The sequence below is a fragment of the Pezoporus flaviventris genome, unplaced genomic scaffold (genome assembly GCF_033815535.1).
Source record: "Pezoporus flaviventris isolate CSIRO_AGI_PZ_B2104156 unplaced genomic scaffold, CSIRO_AGI_Pfla_v1 ptg000035l, whole genome shotgun sequence".
NCBI lineage: Eukaryota > Metazoa > Chordata > Aves > Psittaciformes > Psittacidae > Pezoporus > Pezoporus flaviventris.
The window spans coordinates 4,055,154-4,075,544 of record NW_026892583.1 but is presented as its reverse complement, the minus strand read 5'-3'; the positions used below and the strand labels follow the sequence as shown (position 1 = coordinate 4,075,544).

General features: G+C 46.5%; 1 long non-coding RNA gene across 1 annotated transcript; it reads left to right on the top strand.

Annotated features, from left to right (window-relative positions):
* The first annotated feature begins 7 nt into the window (after positions 1 to 7).
* Positions 8 to 19,229, top strand: LOC133273763 (uncharacterized). Its single transcript, XR_009744932.1, has 3 exons — positions 8 to 313; positions 17,950 to 18,080; positions 18,968 to 19,229. It is a non-coding gene; the product is annotated as an uncharacterized LOC133273763 (long non-coding RNA).
* Positions 19,230 to 20,391: the final 1,162 nt, after the last annotated feature.

Genomic DNA, 20,391 nt, shown 5'->3' with positions numbered 1-20,391 from the left:
GCGCGTCCCCGGCCCGCCGACGGAGACCCGCGGGGGGAAACGAGGGGAAGACCGGACCGGCGGGTCCACGCCCTCCCCTTCATCATCCTCCACCGCCATAGCGGGGCCGGGTTGAGGAGGATGAAGAGGAGAAGGGAAAGGTGGGGGGGGGGGGGGGGGCGTGTGTGTGCGTGTAGCGGAGTAGAGGGCGGGCTCAGCGTCTCCTCCTGAGGGGGACTACTTGACGTGTCGGTGCGGCGAATTTATTTCCCTTTGCCTAAGGAACGGGTAGTGCTGCGGCCCCCATTGCCTAGGGAAAAAGCCCGGATGTAAAGTGAGTGAAACTAAAGTAGAGTGAAGTAGGGCACCAAACTCTGCCGGAGCGGCGATGGAGGAGGGGGGGGGGGCGACACGGCACCGGGCGGCCGCACCGCACCTCAACGGCACCGCACCACCGGCACCGGGCGGGAGGCGCACGGCCGAGGGAGGGAGGGATTGATGGATGGATGGAAGGGGGTGACTGGGGGGGGGAACAGTGAGCGGGCCGACCCCCCCCGCCGCTTCCCCTCCCTCCCTCCTTCCCTCTCCCGTCTCTTTCCCCCCGCCCGCCCGTGCGGGAGCGCGGGCGCGGGAGCGCGCGCAGGAAGCTGGGGCGGGAGGAGCCGCGCGCGAGGGGCTCCGCACAGGAAGTTGATGCAACAGGGCCGGGGGTGGGGGGGGGCGCAGGAAGCTGCGGCGGGGGGGAAGAGCGGTGTTCCTCGCATCCCGAGCCCTGCTCCCATCCCATCCCGTCCCCGCCGCTCCCTCCCTCCCGCCGGCACCGCCGTGTTCCTGGCAGGAGCCGCGCTCCCGCTCGCGGGCCCGGGGAGGGTTTTCCCTCTTCTCTCTTTCCCTTCTTTCCGCCGCCGCTTTTCCGCCTCATGCAGCGGGGTTCGGTTATTTATTGATTAACTTCTGCTCCGGCGCTGGGTGATGCTGCCATTTGCTTTCGGGCTGCTCGACAGCTTTCATCGCCTTTTTGCGTTTACCTTTTATTTCCTTTTATTTTATTTCTTCCTCTTTAAATCCCCTTCCCAAAAGGCAAAAATAAATCTCGGCGAGTCACAAAGTTTCCCAGGCAGGTTCCAAGCGGGGAAGTTATACATCACGCATCTCACCCTGCGGTGCCTGTTGAGGCAAAAGGAGAACAACCGTGAGATCGGCTTTGGGGATTGCTGGCAACAGGATCAGGATTTGGGGTGCACAGTGCCCCTTGGGTGTTTTTGTGTCCGTCCTCCCGTGAAAGAGCAGCGTGGGGCCGCTGTGCCCCCCCAGTTCCTAGGCATTCAGATGCTGGGGGCTGCCCAAACCCAAGCAGGATCAGTCCTTACCTGCAATAAACCAGCTTAACTTCCAGCCGTGGCGTATGCCTCCGGCTTCTGAATTTCTTTGGAGTCCCAGAATTACCCCAAACCTTGCCTTTATCTCGGAGCCACCATTGCTATGAAGCAGTGGGACATGTTCTGGACGCTGCGGGATTTGCACAAGCTCTTACAGAAAGCTGGGGGTTGATGCAATGCAAAAATGATTTATTTCTTCTTTTTAATATCCTCTCGCATCACTTTATTCCTTCGCAGCTTTCACAAGTTGGGAAGAAAAGTAAGTGTTTGCATTATCTCTGCAGATGCTTCAGGAAACTGCAATGAACTCATTATGTTGTGAAACTAAATCCATAAAGCAGTTGTGATGAGTAACTCGGGGACTCGTCATAATTGGGCAATAATGCGCAGTGTTATCATCTGGAGGATTCTGGTGTGCTCGATGTGAGGGGGGGTTACAGCAAGGTACCCCCTCCACAGTCAAAAAATGGGGCTACCAAGCTGTAGCTTATTTAATTACTGTTAATTGGTCAACAAGTTCTGTGGGATTTGAATTGTGAACTTAACTTGGTGCCTTTCTTAAAGCTGTAGCTCCTGGGCCCATACAGTTGTGTGAGAAACTTGAGGTTATTTTTGTTTCATTAAACTTCTAGCCTGTGGGTTTGTAAATAAGAGCCTGAAGACGCAAACCTTAAGGGCACAAAAAGGAAAACGTACGAAGCAAATGGAGTCCTCCAAAAATGCCCTTGTTTTCCATTTTCATTTTGTTTGGCTTTTTGAGGGAATTCTTCCTATCCCCTGTTTTTTATAAACTTGTTTTGCTTTTTTTTTACAAGCCTGAATCTGAAAAGCAGAGTTGATGGAGAACTAAAAAACATAAAACCACAGAAAACACCATCAAATAGCTACTGAAAGGTGCACATCATGGGTTAATAGGTAAGGTCACATACCACTGGACTACCAAAAAAACTAGTGGCCTTCACAATAGGTTTTCTAACATGTCCAACTGTGACAAGAAGTGTTACGGTCAGTGCAATAAAAATATTACAGGATTGTTAATAATACTGTGTTTGCTTTTAATAGTTCTTTGTACTTTATAGCCACTCAGATCAAGCAATACCAGGGTCAGGTTGATTGCCATCCAATCATACATTAGTTTACTGCAGTTACATCCAGCCCCTTCCTTCCTCTCACCCCTCCAGCCTCAACTCCATAACCAATTCTTAAACCCCTCCAAATACTCATATTTCCCCCCTCTGTGTAAACTTTACTACCAGTGGTTCAAGTTGCAGAGCCCGAGTGTTAGAACCCAACAACAGCCTGGATTTTCACGTTACCTTCAGTTAAGGTTTGAAGTAAAACAAGCAGTCGGCTTACTCTGAAAACAACCAGACAGGAGTTGCTTTTGTCCTTCAGAGCCTTTGATAGAGGCACCAGAAAAACAAATCCCAAGTAAAGGCTGTTTATTTCACTGGGTTTTATCTTTCTGGTTAAGAAGCAGGTTGAAAGAAGTGAGCACGAGTGCTGAAACGTTATTAGAGATTCAGCATGTTTATTCTGCTGAGGAGTCGATACGGGCACTTTGACTGAAGTTTGTTTTGGAGATGAACTTTGGACAAAGTTCAAAGCCAAAAAAATAACCGTTAGCTGCTGCTGTAGATGTGCAAAGAAATTGTGCATGGTTTGTCTTAGAACTGAGGCTGTGACAGGCATCTCGCGATACCTGGTACACTCACTGCATGCTACCCACACTGACCTTTGGCTCGCAGGTGGTGTGCTCAGCCCCTTTTATACCCCAAACTTGGCAGTTTAAGCCATAGATCCTGAGCATTATAAGTATGCTGGGAGTTTTTCCTTTAATAACGGTACATGTACAAGGGGTAACGGGTTAAAACTTAAACAGGGGAAATTTAGATTGGATATAAGGAAGAAGTTCTTTACTGTAAGGGTGGTGAGGCACTGGAATGGGTTGCCCAGGGAAGTTGTGAATGCTCCATCCCTGGCAGTGTTCAAGGCCAGGCTGGACAGCTTTGGGTGATGTGATTTAGTGTGAAGTGTCCCTGCCCATGACAGGGGGGTTGGAACTTGATGATCTTAAGGTCCTTTCCAACCCTAGCTATTCTATGAACACTACTCCTTTGTTCAGACTTGTGATGATGGAGTGGTCCCAGCCTCCATGGTTCCCAGCTTCATTTCCACATCAGCAGAAAGGGCGTCCATAGCCGTATGTATGGTGCCCACCTTCTAGTAGCATTAGAAGTGGTGTCATGTATGAGACCAGCAAAAAGGACCTCTGTAGCTGTATGTATGGTATCCAGTTTCTAGCAGCATTAGAAGTGGTGTCATGTATGGCGTCATGTAGAAGCAATGGTAGCATCCGATGCACCGCTACACACGCTTGAGTAAACCAGTTGGTTGTTGGCTTTGTACAGAGATCTCGAGTGCCCTTTCCTTGGCAGTGAAAGGAAATCTTGCTAGAAGCCTAAGAAAAGAATTCTCTCCTTAGCTTTCTGAGTCTTACTGCACAAGTTGCCCTCCGTACTTCTGCCTCCAAATGCGGTCTTCATGCTGCTCATCAAAAGTCGTACCTTGGTTTGGCTTTTCCACTGTCTCCTTGATCACATCACCCTGAATGCTCGCTTTGCCCAGTTTGTTTCCTAGGAGCTCTTACAAGTACAGGTCAACTCTTTCCAAAGCTAGTGGAGAAGTCACAAAAATCAAGAGGCTTTTGATGAGAACTTGCAGGCAGCTGCTCGATGCTGCTGCTCATTGAATGCTCTTTCACCAGTCTGGGTGAATTTCAGAGAAGGAAGCGCCGTCTGTGTAAAGTATGCTTGGAGGGGCATCTTGAGAGTAATCGACTGTCATTACTGATGGTTACTGTACTGTATGTTCAAAACAACAAGTTGCATCATAGCATGCTAGCTTTGCTACAGCCAGCCCATCTTACAGTGCTCTTTTCTGAGAACACTTAGAGCAACATCCGAGAAGACATTAGTCACATGCAGGAACAGTCTTGTAGCAACTCGTGTTAAAAGGAATTAGCAAGTGCAAAGGCTCCTGAGCTACAGGTTACAGAGGTCAAGTTGGCAGTGGAGCAGCCACACAGCACCTTCTCTTCCGCTGGTTTTCTGAACCAAAACTACCTTAGAAGATAAACCAGGAGTTAGTTACTTGCCTGTTGCTGGTTTTCACTGCTTTTGGCAGGGATGCTGAATGGCTGCAAGTAAGAGGGGAGATAACCTCTGCAGCCATGCTTTAAAGAGAAAGCTGTAAGACCGTTTCAGGCAAGACATACCCCAGCCTATGAAAACAGTCGGGAACCTGCCTGGTTTTCTCATCCGTGTTTGAACATGGGGTTATCTCTCCAGCGGGGATCCAGGCAAAGAAATCCTTCTGCAAGCAGATACCTTCCTCTTCCCAGGGTCTGGGAAGGACAGGGCATCACTCACTTCCAGATGATAAGGAAAATTAAGCAGACGGTTTAGACTACCAGTTGGGGCCACAGCCTGAAAACATGACACCAGTAAGGACATCAGCCTAAGTAAAACTGTGTGGCTTAACACAGCAACCTATGACTCCGACCGTGGATTATTGCCTTGCACAGGAGCTAATGAAGCAGACCTCTGCTTACCCTGGCCCATCCAAAAGGACTTGTTCACTCAGCAGTGGTCCATTCGTCCAGCTGGGAGCGATGTAGCTGCAAATCTCGTTCCTCAGATGCTGTGCCTGGGAGGTAGAGTTAAAACAGTCATAGGAGTGCCTTGCCTGGGATCTGTATTCCAGGGAAGGTAATTCAGCCTTTGTGCCGCCCTGTGCCTTTTGCAAAATTCATGTTTTGCCAGGGAAGGCCTGTCAGCACAGCACAGCATCGTGCCTGCAGCGGGATTTCACTGGGCATGCGAGCTCTCCCAAGGTTAGCCTTGAGAGGATGACTGTCTCGCTTTCTCTTCCCCTTATCACTTACTGTTTTGCTTACCAGAGATACCGGTTACTTCATACAAAGCAGAGGAGTGCAGCTCAGAGGGTAGCCTGGCCTGTTGCACCAGAGAGCAGGGGGTAACCTGTGAAGAGCCACTATCATCTTGTACCTGCCACCAGCCCCCCGAGCTCTCCCTTTGCTCCCCTCTTAGGGTTCCAGTCACAGTAAGGTTACGGTATGTGAAGTTAGGGAGGTTGGCAGCTCCTTATCTGCTGACCTCCAGCAAAATGCTGGCTATTTCAACCAGTAATTCCATATCAGACCTGCAGTTTGGGGAGGCCAGAGTGCCCCTTGTCTCTTACCTTTCACAGGCCATTGCTCTCCACTTGTGGAGGTGCATCTGCAGGTGGTCTGCCTGCTTCCAGATTGGAGGCATATGTGAGCAGCGATACTGGCTCTGGGAATCTAGAGGAATGGGTTTCCTCACCCTTTTTTTATCTTTTCTCTTTAAGTAGATGTGAGCAGTCATAAAGGGGACATTGCTCATGGCTCTCAGGTGGCTGCCCGGGCTGACTAAGCACGCTTACAGATCCCGTACACTGTTTAGAATCACAATGAGCTGGAAATTGTGTGCCAAGATGCAAACGGTCCAGGGAACAGTTTCTCATTTTTAAGCCAGCACTATGAAGTATCCTAGGAGCAAATGCAGCTCATCGGGTAAAAGAAGCTCTTTTTGGCTCATCACCCTTTTTGTTAAACCACATGATACCCCTAATTCAGGCTGATTTGTTGTCACATCGGTCACCCCACTTAATGTTTCACCTGGAGATTGTTGCACCACTGTGATTAGGAATATCTAGTCTCCATCAGACTACCCTTCTCCAGATGCCTTCAGCACAATTCTCTCACTTCTGTTTTTAGGGAGCTTGGAGGGGATAAAGTTGAGTAGAACTGGAAAGCTGTGATTGAAAATGAAGCTGCTGAGTAAGTTTTTAAGGACCCACCAAAGGAAATTATACCACCAACACCACCACCAGTAGACAGGATATAATTTCTTTTTTAGTTCTTTTAGGTGTTAGTGGTCATTTTGGCACCTTGCAGGTGAGACATGATAAAGCAGAGCCTACCCCAAAGAACATGCAATGTAGAAAGGCACTACAGGGGAGAGGCAGGAAAGCAAGGTGCCCTAGGAAAGTTATGTGCTGATGATAATTTCAAGATGTTAAGGACTTCAATGACAAATAATAATTATGGATTTCAAAAATGCTTACATAAATTTGTCCCCTAAATCCTTCCATATCACTAGATACAGTGGATGTCCCATCCCTGGAAGTGTTCGATGCCAGGTTGGATGGGGCTTTGAGCAACTTCGTCTAGTGGAAGGTGTCCCTGCCCGTGGCAGTAGGTTTGGAACTGGATGAGCTTTAAGGTCCTTTCCAACCCAAACCATTCCATGATTCTATGATACATAAAGAGCCTGGGATCTGAGTGAATGGAGCACCTAAAAATCGGTTAATTTTAAGTATTTGACTGTGTGTATGTTTGAGCTGCCATTTTGGGACTCCCAGCTGAACAGCATCTTCTCCTGTAGAATGACATAGCAAGAAGAGCACTGGTGTTTGAGAGCAGTGCAGAAGTAGTAAGCTTTGGGGAGTATTAAACTATTGAAATTCCATGTGTATATTACATGTTGTCCTGACTTCACTGTGCTGAGAAGTGGCCCAGCGTAGGGTCAGGGGAAGGAAGAGGAGCTGTGAAACTACAAAAGAGGCTGTTTTACTCTTGTACAACTGTTACGAAGGAGGGATGGGGAGCGAAGCCGTGCCTGGCTTTGCATGCAGGAGTAAGAGCTAATGATGACTCAGTGGACAGAGAGGTCAGTGCCAGTACAGGGATTCAGAGTGGGCTTTCATGGCCTAACAACAAACAGTGTTAGTCAACTCGAGATTATCTGGGATTAACTGTATCGTGGGTGCAGATACCCCTGAGGTGACTGACACTGAACTAGCATGGGCTCGTGGCAGCGCTGCAGTGTTCCTGCAGCATCACTGTGTTGTATCTTCTGGAACTGTGGTCCCCTGCCCATCACATCCCCTGTGGCCACCAATCCTTCCCAATGGCATGACACCCTCTTCTCTGACCTTCCAGGCAGGCCTGGCTATTCCTGGATTTCTGCTTTGGATGCATTATCTTGTCTTGCTGCTTTCTCAGATAATCCAGAGTTGAATCCAGCTCCATTTCAAATAGAGTGGGAAGGGGCAAAGAAAGATCAAGAAACAGTCAATAAAGCTGACAGACATGGAAGGCATCTGCACAGCAAGACGATGCCCTTTATACTTAGTCATGTCTTCCAATACAGCTACTGCATCATAAATCCAGAGGCATGTGTATGTAGAGAGAGGTCTACACAGATACTTTATTTATAATTGATTTTAATATCTTCCACTCAAGTCTTCTGTTGTTTGAGTGATAGGCAAGTTGCAAAATATATCACTCAAGAGTTAGGGAATTCAGCAATTAAGCCTGTTTGTACATTCTTTGTGCTCAAAATCGATTAAAAACAGTAAGATACATGAGCATTATGCTTTTCAGCTAAAAGACAGTTAGATGATGTCAATATATTCACAGATCTCATTGGCATCGCTTCCCTATATGAATCGTACATGTAAGCATAAATGTATCTTTCTCTCACTAGGAGGGACAGAATGAAAAGGCTGTTTCTTACAAAACTCTGTTAGGCAATCAAGTGGAAACATGACATAATTTGATTAGTTTCTCTTGCAATGGACTTGGAAACACCGGAGTGGATAAATAAAAGCCTGTGATAGTTGGAAAGCCTTGCAAAGTTCCAGGTCACCTTAGTCTCGCTGCTAGTATCAGCAGGGCTTCTGAAAGCATTGACGCAGTGCTTGCCATCAGCCAGGTTGTTAAACAAGGAGTTGGGAGCAGTCTGAAGTCTATAAAATCCTATGGAAGTTTTCCTATTTTCCTACTCCTATACTATAAGTATACTATACTACTATATACTACAATAGTATATAGCATATATACTGTACTACTATATACTACAATAGTATATAGCATATATACTATACTACTATATACTACTAGTATTTTCCTACTTATGAAACCATTGCGTGCCCAACCCATCAGAGCAAGCTGAAGGATGGTGTTTCAAAAATACACTAGAATTAGAAAGGCAACATAAGGGATAGGGAATAACATTCACCTTGAGGAAAAATATGTAGGGACTGGTGTCCTCAACATAAAAAGGACATGGAACTGTTGGAACCAGCCCAGAGGAGGCCACGAGGATGATCAGGGACTAGAGCACCTCCTGTATGAAGATAGGCTGAGAAAGTTGGGGCTGTTCAGCCTGGAGAAGAGAAGGCTGCATGGAGACCTCATAGCAGCCTTCCAGTATCTGAAGGGGGCCTATAGGGATGTTGGGGAGGGACTCTTCATTAGGGACTTGTCCTGGGTTCAGCAGTAGCAGTCATTTTTCTCCTTCTTGGTAGCTGGTGCAGTGCTGTGTTTTGACTTTCGGCTTGGGAACAGAGCTGATAACAATGATGTTTTGGTTTGGCCAAGGACTTTGTGAGCCTCATGCTCTGCCAGGGAGGAGGGGAAGCTGGGAGGAAGCAGAGACAGGACACCTGACCCAAGATAGCCAAAGAGGTATTCCATACCACAGCACGTCATGCCCAGGATGTAACTGGGGGTTACCCGGAAGGGCTGGGAGACTGCAGGGTTGGAGAAGGTATCGGTCAGTGCTTGGTCGGGCTGGGGGGGGGGGGGGGGGGGCGAGTTGGGGGGGGGGGGGGCGAGTTATCGGTCGGCTGGTGGTGAGATGTTGTATTCTCTTCCCTTGTTATTTCCTTTACCATTATTATCATTGGTGGTAGCAGTAGTGATTTGTGTTATACCTTAGTTACTAAACTGTTCTTGTCTCAACCTGTGGGAGTTGCATTCTTTCAGTTCTCCTCTCTGTCCCGCCAGGAGCAGGGGGAGAGGAAGTAAGGGGCAGGGAAGTGAGTGAACGAGTTGTCTGGTTTGGTTTAAACCATGACAGGACTGTAGTGGCAGGACAAGGGGTAATGGGTTAAAACTGAAACAGGGGAAGTTTAGATTGGATATAAGGAGGAAATTCTTTCCTGTTAGGGTGGTGAGGCACTGGAATGTGTTGCCCAGGGAAGTTGTGAGTGCTCCATCCCTGGCAGTGTTCAACGCCAGGTTGGACAGAGCCTTGGGTGCCATGGTTTAGTGTGAGGTGTCCCTGCCCATGGCAGGAGGGTTGGAACTTGATGATCTTAAGGTCCTTTCCAACCCTAACTATTCTATGATTCTATGACTAGGACTTTTCAGCTGAAATAAGAGAAAACTGAGAAGCAACATAAGAGACCTGCTAATGGAGAGTGGCATGGAGAAAGAGAATGGGGAGCGGTTGTTCACCATTCCTCAAGATGCAAGAGTAAGGCACTGAGTGAAATGATTAGGCAATGTTTAAAACAAAAAGCAATACCTTTTTCCTTGATGCATAATTACATTTGGAACTCATCACTGCAAGATTTCATGGGGCCTGAAAGTATGAATATGTTCAGAAAGGGATGAAACAAACCTACCACAGTCAGCAAGCCCTTTTACCACTGATTGCCAGAGGCTTCCAGGAGGAAGATCCTTCTGGATGCACCCCATTTCTCACAGTCCTCCTAAGTACCCAAGTTGGGATGTTATCAGAGAAAGGCTGTGACAAATGATGCATCTTTGGTCTCCTTTAGTATTGTCACTTTCATGAGTTCAGGAATAAAGGAAGTAGTAATATTTTGGTGGAGGATAAGAAGAAATCAGTGCACAAGGCTTCCTCTCTATCCATGTGTGCCAATGGCATATAGGCTTTACTTGAATAGAGTGAACATTCTTGTACTGTGGGTTGGGGTTTTTTCTTCTGAGAATGAAAACAGGCCTTAGATTGCCATTCATATCACCTTCATTGGAATAAGAAGCAGTTTATCTGTTAATAAAACACACTGTTCAAACAGGAATCACATAAGGGGGCAGTTGGAAGGCTATGGAGGAAAAGGGCTACACATCCCTCCTAAACCAAAAGAGCATCCTTGCTCCCTGCCACTTGAAATACAGGCAGGTGGTGCTGGACAGGAGCAGGCCCAGGGCTGCCCGATGTGGGCAGGCACCCAGCAGCTCCCATCCCAGCCAACCTCTTCCCTGGGGATATGGAGACCAGGGTCGACTCAACCAGCAGCATCCACTAGGGGCCACTGCTACATAGAGGAGGAGGAGGAGGAAGAGGAAGAGGAGAGGGAAGAGTTCAGAAAGCATCACAGACTTAAGGTTTTATTGCCAGGAATGAGGGCATGTGTTTGTAAATGGCTTAGCTAATGTGTATGATGTACCTCTGTTGAGGATGGCTGCTGGGCTGATTCATTCCCACCTCAGGTGTTACTCTCAGGACTAAAAATTGACCCCTCTTTCCAAAGCCTTCTCTCTGCACCAGGTGTACTCTGAGGAGCAGTGGATCCCTCATTCCTGATGGGATATCTGAAGTCGGGGAGATGAAACATCCTGTGTGACAGCACTTAGGAGAGGAATCAGTGCCTATTATAACAAGAATAAAATTCTATTTACAAATATCTGTGTGAAATTTGCAGCTTCCAGTTTGGACCTAAAGAAAGGCTTTTGTGCCTAAAAGCTGGGTTTGTTTTCCAGCAGTACTGGTTGATCTCATAATAGATACATATTACCTTCAAGACTTGCCCTTCTTTATCCTCAGACCATGGCAACGACAGCACTACTAAATATAATATTGAGACTTGGCAAAGTATATTTTTAACTCCCTAGCTTCACATGAACCGTGTCTTTCCTCCTTGCATAGGATGCTTGCTGCTTCCTAGGGCTTCGCTATGAGCAAACCTGAACTTAGAGGGCCAGGGAGTAATTATAACCATGGATATTTGTGGGGAATTCACTCAAAAGTTAGGAATTCTTTAGGGACTCCCTCCTGGCAGAGATGAGAAGATGGCATGAGGAGTATTAACCTTGATGGATAAAGGGAGAGACCTCAAACTCTACCTGCCCTCATGGAAAAGGAATGCCTCCTGCACAGATTGAGACAGAACCAAATCGAGGTGCTAAAAGCCCATTCCCAGCCCATTGAGCCCCTCAGCAGTCCTCTGCTATTTGTAAAGCACTGAGGGGTAGGAAGTGACACCCTTTCTACTGCAGAGTCCTTAGAGGGGATCGAATAGCCCGTGTTATTTATCTTTACCAGCATAACCGCCTGTCAGCGGATTATCTCCTTCTGGCATCGAGATGGCTCCTTTTCAGCATCAGGCAGCTGCAGAAGCAGCAGAGATTGAGGGGGTTTAGCTGATTTTTGGCTTCCTGGTTCATTGTGTCGCTCCCTTTGGCTGCTGGTGTGAACTGCTTGGGGGGATCTGCCTCTGTCTGACCTGCTTCTCCACTGGGCATCTGAAAAGTTAAGTGGCTCCTTCTCTGTTTCAATACTGAGGGTAAACGGTGTGATTAGATGGGTAAATAATAGTGTCGTTTTGCATCCTCTGGCTCAAGATACAGCTGCCCCCTTGATGCGCTTTGGAAAGATACAGGCACAGGAGCTTGTCCTGGGAAGCAGGGGGATTCTCCACTGCAAGATGGGATTGTCCCACACGTACAATGCTTGTCATGGGGCAGCATCAGCAACACCTGATTCTGAGGGGGTTTTGGACATGGTGCAAATAGTTAAGGAAAAGACTGTTTCCACCCCTGAAAACATAATATGCAGCATCAGCATTAACAAACTCCAGCCCTTATCTCAGTCTGAAACTGCATACAGTGAGGAAATGTGCCCTTTGCCATTACCTATCTTACTGTTACTGCCACCTCTGACCCTGGGCTTAACGTCTGCAGAGGGGATACACCTGTGCCAGAACAGAGCTTGCATTAAGATTATTCAGATATGGTCCTTATCTTCACCTGGAAGAAGAAATTGAATACAGCAATGAGTCCTCTACCACTGCTGGCTGCTTCTTTCCATGTTTCATGGGGGCATCTCAGGCTGTATCACTTTGAGGGAGACACCAGTGGTGTGGGGTGAGGAAGGTCCTTGTCTGTGTTGGGTCTGGGGTATCTCAATACTGTGTGGGCTGGGGCAGGATGGTGCCTGGGAGTACAGCAGCATCCGGAGTGGTCCAAGGTGCTGCCATGCACTGAGGCCCACAAGAATGTGATTTGGAGATTCCTCAGCATTTTAATGTAAGGACCAGTAACATCAATTTCGAGGGGACTGAGGTGCTTGGTTTGGGACCAGCTGAGGTTCCTTGGTCTCAGGGATATGGGTGATGCTTCAAGAAAGATACCCTAGACTGCTACAGTTAAGTGTCACTTAAGCCTCCATTTGGGAAAATGTGGGACATCTCCATTTAACATTAAGGACACTCAGTGCATTTATTCTGTGAGGACCACTCACAGACCACTCAACGTTCAGGGGGGTCTCCAGACCTCAGTCCATTGGCCTCAGTATGCTAATACTGAGGGTCAGGGTACAACCATGATGGTGATGTGAGTTAGTTCAAGGCACACTAGTCCTTGGTGTGTAGGACTGTGTGATATAGAGGGACCAGGGAACCTCAGCTTGTGGAGGACAGGTTGCCCAAGGGGCTGCCAGGATACCCGAGTATGGTGGGTGCCAGAAGAGCAGAGCTTGGAGGTCTCTGGGTGTCTGGATTTGGGAAGGTACCAGGCAACTCAGCTGATGGTGCTGAGCACCATCTCTTCTGTGTCACTCTCTTTGTTTGAGAGGATCCATTGTGCCTTCATCCCCTGTGAAACCCCTGGTCCAAGCAGTACCTCTGTCAGTCTTTCATGCAGCTGATGGAAGGAGTGCAGAAAAATATCCAAGTCCAAATGTATATGGGCTTCTTATGCCTGCGCCCAGGCTGTGTGCAGTGTCACACACCACTGTGACATTAGTCCCTGTGCTACAAAGCAAAGTAGGGCTTGCATTGCAAGCTACAGGGCCTCAGCACCCTCACAGTAAAGAGTTTCTTCCTAATGTCTGATCTAAATCTCTCCTCTGTCACTGCAAGTGTTGTTCTACTTTTATTTGCTCCCCCCATGAAATCTGCATTCTCTCCTGCCTCCTAATGCACCTCTCCCATCCTTCTACTTCCCCTTGCTCTTGCTTATGCTCCTCCCTAGCTTCCCATCATTTTCCCCCCATTCTTCCTTGAAATTTTTCTTTCCTCTTCTTGTTCCTTCTGTATCCTGGTGAGTGTCCCTTCCTTTCTTCTCCCTCCATCCTATTCCTTGCTTGCTTGGAACTCCCCTGGCCCCAGCTTTCCCTGCCAATGTCACCCTCCAGGCAAAATGTCTCTGTCTCTCCTCCTTGTGGGAAGTCGGGCTTACGATAGCCTGTGAGAGGGACAAGCTTGGAAAGAAGGACTTACAATGAGAACTCGAGAAGAACAAGCCACGAGGAAAGCTGGAGAGGAAGTGAAGTGTGTAGGAAGAAAGAAAAGGAAGGGAAATGAGGCCAGGGAGGCAAAATCAGAAAGAAGAACCAAGAGTCACAGAAACACTCAGACATAGTAAGGGGAGAGAGAGAGAGGGAAGGAAAAGAAGAAAGAAAAGGAGACAAAAAACCCAGCTGGAAAACACAGAAGAAAAGAGAAGGGTGTTCCCAGTTATCTGGTGCTGTGGCAGTGAGTCAGAATCCTGAGTTTCCGATCTCCTATTCAAATGGAAACAGATATTTCTTCCTCTTCATCTCACTGGTGCCCAAAGTGTGACAATCAACCCGCAGCACAGTGGGGTTATTCGCACACAGGAGACCTCACAGGCCCAGCAGCACTTAAGTTGTAAGCAAAGGCAGGGAGCAGGAGGAAGGTACAGCTCACCTGCAAAGCTGTCAGGTGGGGGTGGTTAAAACTGGTTGGGTTTTGGTTTTTTTTTCCACCAAACCTAAAACATGAAGACTCTTGCCCGAAGATGAGCCAGGATGACCCCTCTGGCAAAACAGCCTGGCCTGCATCAGCTCTGGTACTCCTCTTGCCTGAGATGTACCAGCAGCCAGATACTCTGCTCTTCTGCCCTTTGCTGCCTGTAACTGGACCCTACACACTCCTATTTTGTGTATTAGGTAAAGTCTAATGCCTGTGTTTAGATATGTGGACTACAGAAAGGTGCAGGACTGACCCTTATTAAAGATTGTTATATCCTCAGACTGAGAAGTCTGTAAGATCTTCCCATTTTGCTCTTCTCTCTGGACCCACAAAGAGAACACAGAGTGATTACCTTTTCTAGGTAAATCTTGCCTGTATCTGGCCATATGTCAGTGTGAGACTGCCTCACCCTTTGCTTTGTATTTGTCAGGAGAAGCTAAGTAAAGGTTGTGTTAACTGCTATTTGCCCTGATTCTGTGGTTTGCAGCCAGTGTGAAATTGAAAGATTTTAGAATGCTACCACCAGTACTATCAATGATGTTTTGCACTCCTTTTATTCACTACAAAGCGGATTGCACCACAGGTGCTTAATTTTCTCCTAAAAATATTAAGACATTAAACATATTTGCTTTCCAGCTTGTGAACGCTCCATCCCTCTGATGCAGTGGCTCTGGCTTCCCACGGACTGCCTGTCTAGAAATGTTTGTGCAGAGCTGCTCCCTATACAAACACACCTTTAGGATCCACTCATAGCAAGTACTCCCCATCTAAATCCATGTAAGCTGGAGCAGAAGGGTCACTGAATATTCTTTGATCCACGCAATTGGAATCTATTTCTGAAGAGCATAAAGTTTCCTTATGCAGCAAAAGTATGTTAGCTCCATCAGCACGACAGCACAGACTGAGGCTGTTGGCACCTCATATATCCCAACTCACTACCCAAACCAGCTCTTCAGAAGGAAATGCATTGCTCCCCATGTCTTTTAAATCCACCCCAAGTCTTGACCAACTCTTGTTGGCTGTTTCCAGCATGAACTAGTGAAGACCTTGCAGAGTCCTTAGTACTGGAAGGGATCACACCTTTTATAGCGCTGTATTCCACACGTGTAGCAGAGAACAGGAAAACAAGGTGCAAGAACAGCGATCTACGTTCAGCTCTTCTCCTTTTTAGTGGCTTGCTGGTGGTGCACTAGTCAAATCACTGGATTTCTCTGCCTCCTCTTCCTTATGCAAACAAGGGGAAGTGATACTTAGTCATTATTATAACATCTAGGGATGCAAATTACTGTGTCAATGATTACTGTTTGTTCTCAAAATACATTCCATTTCCCTTTATCCCATTTACAACACTGGATTAGTCACTTCCAATATCACAGAATCATAACCATTCATTCCTTCAGATGAAGTACTAGTTTCCCTAAAAAGAAAAGCATCTCAGAGAGGTGAGCCACTCTTTAACATGAGGATATGTGGGATTGAGTTGTTCGGATACGGAGGTGCTGGAGGCTATTAAAGTACATAGATGACCAATAAACAGCACAAAAAAGTGCATCATATACTGAGGATATTGCAAACACTTGTCTAATGCAACATCTGATGGCTAATGAGAATTTGTAACTCATCTGTAAGAACAGCTTTGCTTTCTTGCAATGACACTGATTGCATCAGGGTTTCATAGTAGTACAGAACAGTGCATAAATTAAAATCATTAGATGGATGGCATACACAACTGTTATCACACTTCCATGTGCTTCCTTGAGTGTGGCTTTTACAAAGTAGGAAATAGCTTCAAGAACCTACCTACATCTCCGTGGCTTTGCAAAGGAGTTTTTCACTGCTCTGTGTGTGTTAGCGCCAACTTTTCCCTCGCTGAATTTGGAATGATAAAAAAAATCCCTGGTCCCTGACTATTGTTGTAGCGAGGGAGGAAAATGTTTTATTGAAGCTTGCCGGAATTCTGAATGAGCTTTAATCATTGAGATACTGGAGACAATTACTTGGGCTATGGCTACACAAAAGAATTGTAGCAATTGAACTGAAGATTGAAGAGTGATAAAGCAGTTCAAGCCTGTACAAAAATACCCTTCTCAGCTTAGGTGAGTGTGGGCTTTATATACCCCTCTTCATAGGCAAGGAGGAAGTAAGAGTTGTCATACATCTTGATTCTCACAAGGGTTTGACACCATTCCACATGACTTTCTCCTAAGCAAACAAGAAAGAACCCCAGCTCAGATGAAATCCTCATAAAGTAGGCACATGACTGGTTAAAAAACAGCTTTACAACCCCGTTCTCAATTTCTCACTGTCAGACTTGGAGGAATTTTCAAACAGGGTCCTTCCAACATCTGTGTGTGGAATCCATTTTATGCAGTATTTTCATTAACAACCTGTGACGAGGGAATAAAGAGTACTCATAAAATCTGCAGACATCATCGAGCTGGGAGAGGATGCAAACAGTTTGGCGGATGGACTGAGAATTCAGAATGATCCTGCTAAATTGGAGAAAATCAACAACTCGGTACAGAAAAGTGCAAAGTGCTACACTTAGAGGAGGAAATCAGAAGCACAAAGAGAAGATGGGGAATAAGTGGCCAGGCGGCATTACTGCAGACAGGCAGATTGGAGCGTGAGCCATGAACTGAACAGGAGGCAAGAGTATGATGCTGTTACATAAAAAGGGTAGAGCTAATGCAGGGTGCTGGGTGTACGATGCAAGTGACCAGTTTGGTTTTCCTGGCATGGGGAAGGCAGGATACCAACTGAAAGTTTCACAACTGAGCAGCAGATCCGAGAAGAGGCTTTGAAAACATGTCCTGCAAAGAACCATAGAATCATAGAATGGTTTGGGTTGGAAAGGACCTTAAGATCATCCAGTTCCAGTCCCCCCCTGCCATGGGCAGGGACGTCTGATGCTAAGATTGAGAAGGTTTGTTTAAGGACAAGCCTAGAGAATGAGGTGGTGACTATTGGTTTGTAAAGATGAAATGTTCTCACTGCCTATGTAAACGGGACAAGAAGAGGTTTCTGCTGTCAGAACAGGAAGATATGAAAGCCCCTGGCATTTAAGTATAATTTAGTGACACGGTTTAGTGTGTGATATCCCTGCCCATGGCAGAGGGTTGGAACTGGATGGTCTTAAGGTCCTTTCCAACCCTAACTATTCTATGATTCTATAAGGGAATGAAGTCGTGGAGCTAAAGAGGTGACCGTGCATTGTGTCCTTTACCATGTCATGACCAACTTCATCCAGGGATGCTGCAGGTATGGCCAGGCTTCCCAATGGGCAGCAAATGTGGGATGCAGATGGAAACAAGCTCAAGGCATCTGCTCAGGGTGGCCATAGCTAAACTGTGCTACTCTAGAAATGAAGACAAAATCACTTATTTTGCTGTAACCCCCTGAGATGCCAACATTTAATTTGATGGTGAAAGCAGAGCAACTTCCTCCTACCTACCAAGTTACAGAGAAACCCTGCGGCAGCTGGTGGGAAAAGGCCATGAATTATGTCCCCTGCCCCTCCTGTTGAGCTGTTCCTGAGCATCTTGGTGAGGAGATCCTGGAGGCTTCCAGGAGGCAATATAAAGTGCCTAAGCCATTGTCAGTAAAGCAGTCTTTGCCTGTCTACTTGCATCTATGTGGACACTCTGTGTTTCAGTAGCTGTTAGTCTCTGTCGTGATTTAACTGGGGACAAACACTGACAATATTTTCCCCTGTGTTTTCAATTCTCCCTAGAGTTGGCTGCATTGAGTAGCAGAGCTTTGAATTTTATTGAGGAAACAAGACACCCAAAAACTCAGAACCATTCTGGAACCCACAGGTTTTCACCCTGTTTCTCAACCACGAGAAGGAAAGCATAGCCCATGGTGAGTGGCAAAGATGGGTTTGTTAACCTCCACCAGCCAAATCTATTAATGTCTCCTTTGCTTTGCATGAAATGGGATTAGCAGGTGTACACTGGTCTTGAAAATCAATCAAGAAACATGGGGTTCTTGTAAAAGTTGGGCATCTCTATGGAGATCCGTCATTACTTAGGAAGTTGTATCCTCTGCAGTAGATTGTAGCTGGAAGGATGCAAGAAAACTGAACTATCCTGTTTGTTGTGGAGTTGTGGGGGGAAGAAGAATAAATAGGAGGAGCATGTGGCTTAGTGGAGAGAGGGCTGGATGTGCTGGGACAAATCGGACTTGCTGCAGGACACTGGGAAAGCTGTTTCACTTGTCCCTGTGCTATAAAATCTCCAACTATAAAATGAGATAATGAGCCTGGCTTTTCCTTATAAATAACACAGACTGACTTTCCTTATGAATGATTCTCCTTATAAATAACTTGTCTTATAAATAGCCTACATGGCAAATACTACATAGGACATACCAGGCTCTGTGGCATTTTTTGTAATAAACACATTTCCAAACCCAAATAGCTCAGTAAAACAGTTACAGATGCTATGCTTCTTAAGGGAAACACGTGCTTTCAGAATGTGTTGTTAGTATAAAAAACCAATTCATTGGGCTGATTTAAATGTATTAGCAAGCACCAAACCTGCAGTAATTTAATTGCAAAAATTTAATTGCAGAATTAAAACAATTAGCAAGGCTGCCCTCAATGCTCATGATATTACATCTATTTTATACAGAAATGGATAATATCTATAGCACCCAATAAAATGAACATAATAATCATCAGCTAAAGATGGGGGGGGGGGGGTGGCAAACCCCTTGGATTAGTTAAGTAACTTTACCATCAGTCACAGAGCAGCAGCTGACTCGGGCTGGAAGCCAGTCCATGCCAGCACTCACTGGATTCCATCCACTTGCCACAGCCCATCAGAGATCCCCCAAGTGACAGCGACAAAGAGGTGTCTTGTGATCCCAATTCATGTGCACGCAGGGCAAGAACCACACCTTCCAATAGGCAAGCAGATAAACAAGCTGCAACCACAGACTGAGCTGGTTCACCCAGGAGATTGCCTCGCTTAGAAGGCCACGTCCACTCTCCTTTCTTGAAATCACCCTGCAGGTAAGCGGCTCCTGGTATGGTAAAGCTTCTCTACTTGCACGTTGAAGCTTATACCCTGGTCAGTGCTTGTTGATGGATCCAATATGCTGCCACTTTGTTGGAGAAAACAAAGAATATTCATCCATTATCTGCCCATGGCTGGACAATGGTGATTGGTTGGGGAACATCTGAATTGGTGACTGCGTGCCCCTTTTCAGGGTGGGTGCTTTGGGTTTCTTCCTGACTTTTGGTGGGCCTGGGGCTTTGCTCCTATCATCTTCCAGGAACCACTCTTCACTGCTGAGATTTATCAAGTGCTGGGACTGGGGTGGTTTCTGGTGGGCAGACAGAGCGGATGAACTTGACCTGTTTAGCAGGAACACACTGATCTTGTCAGGTATTTCTGACCAAGCATCCAATGGTTTCATTTCAGTTGGGGTCAATAAAACTTCACTTCCACACTGCGAAAATGTCTCATTTACATTATCTTAAAGAAGACAAACGTGAAGTTCAATTCTCCAGCCCTTTCACAACACCCCCTTAGCACTTTCCAAGAGCTATTTAGCACTTAGCACAACAAGCAATATGTGGCCAAAGAGATGGGAAAAGAAGAGGGATCTATTAAGGCAGACTGCTGTATGAGGGAATTTGCCTGTTAAAGGAGGTGATAATATCAGAAACAGTAATCAGGTACTGTGGTACATGGGAAGAAAACCACTTCCAGGGCTAAATGTCTTCAAACTTTGGTTCTGACTAGTTTTTAACCAAATCAAAATCCACAGTCATAGAAGTTCAGTGGAATCTATGTCTTTATTCAGTATGTAATTTGTTTGAACTTAGCTGCCATCTCTCAGTTGCCACCTGACTCATCATCCAGATACTTCCCCCTTTAAATAAGGATGTGCTACGTATAAGAAAGAAAGTGCCCATGGAAAATGTGTTAAAAGGGATAGGATGTTTGGTGAACTGTTCCTGGACAACCTGCTCCTGAGCAGCTTCCTGGTTCTTTCTTTCAGCTCATGTGTCCATGATACACTGAACTCTTCTGTGTCTGATACTCCACTTGCTGCAGTCTCTGCAGTGCCTTTGTGGCTGGAAAAGCTGTGCCCGTGCACTCCATGGAGCAGACAGCTCAGCCCTGACGTGCCTTTTATAATCCTTTATATCTCTGAGCTTTCA